The following is a 6,280-nucleotide window of genomic DNA, read 5'->3' on the forward strand; positions in this document are numbered from 1 at the left end:
CTTATAGAGAGGGATCATGGTACTCCACCTCCACACCTCGGGCATCTTTGCCGTCCTGAAAATTTCATTAAACAATCCAGTCAACCACCTTACACCAGCCTCTCCAACGAACTTCCAAAACTCCACCGGTATCTCATCCGGCCCCGTCGCCCTACCCCTTCGCATCCTGCGGACAGCCTGTCTAACCTCTTCTACCTTAAAACGTCTACAATAGCTAAAATCCCGACACTCCTCTGAGTGCTCCAGTTCCCCTAACACAATAGCTCTATCCCCTTCGTCATTCAAGAGCCCATGAAAATACGACTGCCATCTCTTCTTGATGTGGCCGTCCTCCACCAACACTCTACCGTCCTCCCCCTTAATGCACCTCACCTGATCGAGGTCATGACCCTTCCTCTCCCTAGCCTTAGCGAGTCTAAACAACTTTTTCTCCCCTCCTTTCCCCTGTAACCCTGCATACAAGCTCTCAAAAGCGGCCGTCTTAGCAGCCGTGACTGCTGACTTCGCCTCCTTCCTCGCTAGCTTGTACTCTTTCCTGTACACCCGCTTCTCCTCTTCGTCCTTACTTTCCACCAACTTAGCATATGCCCCTTTCTTGGTCCCCACTTTCTTCTCCACCTCTTCATTCCACCACCAATCCCCCCGATGGTGCCCGGCCCGGTCCCTAGAAACACCCAACACCTCACTTGCATTCTCCCTGATGCACCTTGCCGCCCTGTCCCACATACTATCCACGTCCTCCCTACACTCCCACACCTCCATTCCCGCCAACCTCTCCCCTATCTCCCACGCATTCACTGGCGTCAGGCCGCCCCACTTAATTCTCGGTCTACCCTCCTTACTCCTCCTCTTTCTATTCTTCTTTATACCCAAATCCATAACCAAGAGCCTATGCTGGGTCGAAAGATTCTCACTCGGGATGACTTTACAGTCCTTACACAACGCCCAATCCCCTTTCCTAAGCAACAAAAAGTCAATCTGAGTCCTGGCTACCGCGCTTCGAAAGGTGATCAGGTGCTCGTCCTTCTTCGGGAAGCCCGAGTTCACCACCACTAGCCCAAAGGCCCTCGCAAACTCCAATAGGGTCGCCCCCTCTTCATTTCTCTCCCCAAAACCAAAACCACCATGCACATCCCCAAAGCCTCCCGGTAGCGCCCCGATGTGCCCGTTGAAATCCCCTGCTACAACAATCTTCTCCGAACTAGGCACGCCTCTCACCACCTCCTCCAAAGCCTCCCAAAACCGCGTTTTCTCCTCCCCCTCCGATCCCACTTGCGGCGCATAAGCACTACACACATTCAGGGTAAACCCCCGAATGACCAACTTAATAGTCATCAACCTATCGTTGATCCTCTTCACCTCCACTACCTGACCTCTAAGCTCTTCATCTACTAAGATGCCAACTCCATTCCTACGCCTGTCGCTCCCAGAGTACCACAGCTTGTAACCATCCACATCCCTAGCCTTAGACCCTACCCACTTGGTCTCTTGGACACACGCAATGTTGATCCTCCTCTTCCTAAGAATCTTCACGAGCTCTATGGACTTACCCTGAAGGGTCCCTATATTCCAAGACCCAACCCTCAGCCTACCGTCCCGCCCTCCACTGCCCCCCCCGCGGCCAAACCTTGGCCTCCCTCCCACTCCCGCCCTCTCCTCATCCCCCGCCCCCACTAGGGCGATATACTGAAGTGAAAAAGCCATGAGATGAGAAAGGCAAAAACCATGGATGCAAGTAGAAAATTCATGACATGACGCCCATGCCAAAAGCTTCGGGTTTCAGAAAAGGCTACAGGTGCTGCGGATGCTGCAAGAGTGGCTACTGTTGCATTATTGGCTTCATTTTTCAGCCCTCCAGCGATGTTCAGTGCATTGGTGCCACAGAGTTAACAAATTCTGAATCACAGAATACAGGGAATTAGCATAACAAAAGGCACATTTTGAGGGACTAATGTACACAAACAGAAGGGCAGATTATTGCAGGTCAGATCACAAATTTTATAGAACTATTTCACTTAAGGAAATGACATAGTAGTATAACTTTGCATTAACGAGGGCGGATCTAGTGCTATAGTTATGGGTTCACGTGAACCTAGTAACATTTTTCTAGACTCTGGAATTTGTAGCAAGAAATTCATTAAATGTATCAGTTTATTTTGGCCTGGAACCTAATCAGTTGGTTCGGTTATTGTTGTATATTAATTTGAGATCATTGTAGGAACCCATAAACTTATAATTCTGGATCCGTCTCTATGAATCGATCACTCCCTTATGCTACGACCATGCTCAGCCCCATCTTTGAAATCCTACATTGTCTTCCCATTCTAAAGGAAACCACAGAATACACCCTAGCCCTGTCACATATATAGCGGAGACCAGCGTCTGCTTCATGTGGTTAATATATTTGGGAAAGAAACTAAATGTGGAGCACAGAAATAGTTAATGAGTAGCGGCGTATTACAGAAAAAAGAAAAAAGTTTGGTGACTTCATCAGTAAATTTTCCAGTACATGGTAGTCGCTATCAAAATTTTGCATTCTGAAAAACCCTCTATCAGAGACAACCTCTTGGTCTATCTGGAACAGCCTCTCTACCTTCACAAGGTAGGGGGTCAGGCTGCGTATACACCACCCACCCCAGCCCTGAATTACACTGCGTATGTTGTTGTTCTTGTTGAAGAACCCAAGGATAAATTACGATGATGATTGCTCTTAATACCTGATATGCAGAAGAATTCCAAGCATAATCTGTATTTGCAGGAGCCACTTCAATAACTTAGATTGAAGAGTTTCAGTGGTTCTATCACTATCTGTAGATCTTTTTTTGGACATACTATCACTATAGTAGACCCAGACCACACTTTGTGGGAATATACTATGTTGCTATCACTATAGTAGATACTGAGAAGAAAACAGAATCATACCCCAAACACAGAAACACATAACAATTATGCCGAAAAAAAAATAAAATGATCACTCCACACACTTAATCAGACAGGAACAACCCACACCACCGAACAGCATAAATTATAATATCATCGGAGATTCATGTGGATGAACCATTGATGGAGGAAATACTGAAAGAGGTAGAAAGCAATGAAAAATGTATCAACGAAATGGTGCCATGGAAATTCCAGTAACACCAAGGTGGCCAGAATACCTCGTATTACGTCAAATGAACAGATATTATGGGAAACAGATCAGACACAGATTATAAGAATTTGCTTAAACATAAAAATTACTCTTATCATGCAAGGGTGCTAGAAGATTAATCAATCAGTGAAACGCACCTCAATCTTAAACTAATAGGGGTTGGCACTATAAATCCTTTATATTCATTGCACTCCATTCAGATGAATCTTACGGTTAAATATAAGCAGAAGAAGATACATCATGTAATAAACAAGTTCACCTAAACCTAGCATCTGTTATGTTATATATAACATGAAACGGCACTAGAATTTTGATAAATATAAAATCTGAACCCATAATAGTTAAAGTGAATTAGGTTTGGGGTGATAACATACAGTTGAACCCATCAAATTTAAATTTAATATCCAGCTCTGCATGGCAACCCCCCCCCCCCCCCCCCCCCCTCGTGTTAACATCCAACCAATAGATGGATGTAAGCTTTTAGCACTTAACCATGGTTAATTAACAAACATTCTACCTTATTAAATCATTTAACTATAGTAAATTTTCATGGTTTGGCGACCAGTATAAATACCAAGTACGGGTAAGTATCCTCCCTTGATGCAAGTCTCCAACAAAACTAAATAATTAGTTAACAAACACAAAACAGAACATCAATGAAGTGGGCTGAGATTCAATCTCAACCAATGGAGCCAAAAACTCTATTCTTCCAACAATAGAGTTACTCGCAACTTGTGTTGTTGAGAGGCAGCAGATAGCCCGTGAACTAAAATTAGCTAGGTGAGCACAAGTTGATCTAGACACAACCAACAACAAAATACCAAGTGCAATCCTACAAGTGGAGTCTAGAGAGGGTGATGTGTATGCACACCTTATCCCTGCCTTGTGAAAGTAGACAGTTCCGATAGACCCTCGGTTCAAGTAAAGCATTTTAAATAAGGTTTGAAAAGTAAATACATTAAGCTGATTCATGCACCACAATTATATAAAAAGAAAAGGTGTGTGTGGTGGTGGTGGTGGAGGTGAGGGGGTACTCACGTATTTCCCTTGGTTTTGAACCAAGTCTCAGCACATTGCTTGTGAGCAGTCACCTTTGCAAGAACATCCCAATTCAATAGCCATCCCTACTGAAGTCTCTTGTACCTGGACTCCACCACTAATCCCTCCACTTTTCAACAAACTCAAATGACAAATTCTACAATCCCTCTCTTTTTTATTACTATCAAGCAACTTCATCTCCAATTTACCACTCTCCAAATCAATCTCTTCATCACAATGTACTGAAATACCATCCATAGAGCATAAAGGTGAGTGCCAAGACTGGTCAGAAGTCAGAATCAGTCAAGTGGAAACTCCCATCAGTTTTTGTCACACTGACCGTCGCCATGGATGGCCGTTCTTGACGGCCACGGTGGCGGCGGGAACCAGCTTTCTGGGCACTACAATTTGCTTCTGTGTAAGCTGTATCAGCTTCAACATTAGGCATTTATCAACACCCACTAACCAAAGAACCGTCTTTCTGTTTACAGATTGAGAATTTAAGGAAATTCATCAAAATTCAGGATTAGAAGTGTTAAAAAATTGAAACTTTCCAGCACCCTTTACCCAAAAACGTGTCTTTCAACTCACAGATTGATATAACTAAGACAAATTGTGGCATTCTTGATGTTCTGCATTAAAAATTTGGCACTTTTCAGTACCCCTTTATCCAAAAAAAAAAAAGTAATCTTTTTGCATAGATTGAGAAAAAGATGGAACTTTTATACCATTTCAAGAAACACTTTTGAGTTCAAAGATTGAAGGAAAGCATTTAAAGAAACTCTTTTGAGCTCAGAGATTGAAAAATAAAGATGGAACTTTTGAAGCATTTCAAGTAACTTTTTTGAGCTCAAAGATTGAAGAAAAAATGGAACTTTTGAAGCATTTCAAGTAACTCTTTTGAGCTCAAAGTTGAAGAAAAGATAGAAATTTTGAAGCATTTAGGAGAGTAAAATGGCTGGTTATGATTATTCAAGAAGCTGGTCCTTAGCTCATTAAAAAAGACAACAAAATGACTGTTTTTGAGTATTCAAGAAGCTAATTGTGAGGAAAAGAGGGGAAAAAATTGAAGGATTTTAAGGGAATTGATCAAAGTAAGATGATGAGAAGCACGGGAGAAATGGGGTAAAGAAAATGAAGGCTATGTTTTGAGTATGTTGGGCGGCTGGTGCTTTTAACAATGGAGTAATATTTTGTCTTTGTTATCTTTTCTTTTCTCAAAGTTGAGAGTAATTGGAGCATGCAATGGAAAAACGGGAAAAAGACTATGGAGGGGAGTTTCCTTTTTTATGTGGTGCACAAGGGACACAATGACATGGGGAGAGGACCATGTTTGTCCTTGAAAACTTGAGGATATTATGTTGCTACCAGGAGAAAATTGAAGAAAAGGGGTCTTTAAATTTTGAATTGGGAATCGGTAACTTTGATTAAATGGGAGGGTTAAAAATTAAATTAAAACTTGATTAAGTTAATTGATGACTTAATTAAATTTTAATTTTTTTTTAAACTTTTCAAAAATAAAAATCAACCTATAACAAAAACTCCCCCCTTAACGTCTCTCGACTCTCTCTTTCTCTCGCTCAAACTTCTTCCAACAGTTCTGCAAACCATCATCAACAGATCAACGACTTCAATCTCCGGCAAATTTCAACCTCTGATGACAATAGTTTGAGTTTTTTAACTTTCAACCGTCAATCAACATGACAATATTCTTCACCGATTTTCGGCGACAATAACTTTGAGTTCTTCATCGTTCCTTTTCGATTTTCACAAGTAAAAAATTAGGACTTTTTAGTTATGAAGAAAAAGAAGAACTTGAGTTAACTTTTCTTCTAGTATGAATTAATAATTTTAATATTTGTTGCTTAAAAACACAATGGAGACTCAAGAAAACTCTAATTTGTGGTTTTTCTTCTCTTAGGATGATTGATGTAAATATGATATCTTTTCAGAGTGAAATATAATTTTTTGTTGTTACTGTAGTTCTTGTTCTCGAACATTGTTGTAAAAATAGTGAAACTTGAATTTAAAATTTTTTTGGAGACATCTATTGTGACCAAATCCAACAACTGTTGATTTGTTGTGTTTTTT

General features: G+C 41.2%; 1 pseudogene; it reads right to left on the reverse strand.

Moving 5' to 3' along the window:
- Nucleotides 1-1,667: 1,667 nt before the first annotated feature.
- Nucleotides 1,668-5,544, reverse strand: LOC107876469 (annotated as a pseudogene).
- Between the last annotated feature and the right edge of the window lie 736 nt (nucleotides 5,545-6,280).

The sequence above is a fragment of the Capsicum annuum genome, chromosome 1, assembly GCF_002878395.1.
Source record: "Capsicum annuum cultivar UCD-10X-F1 chromosome 1, UCD10Xv1.1, whole genome shotgun sequence".
In the NCBI taxonomy this organism is placed as follows: domain Eukaryota; kingdom Viridiplantae; phylum Streptophyta; class Magnoliopsida; order Solanales; family Solanaceae; genus Capsicum; species Capsicum annuum.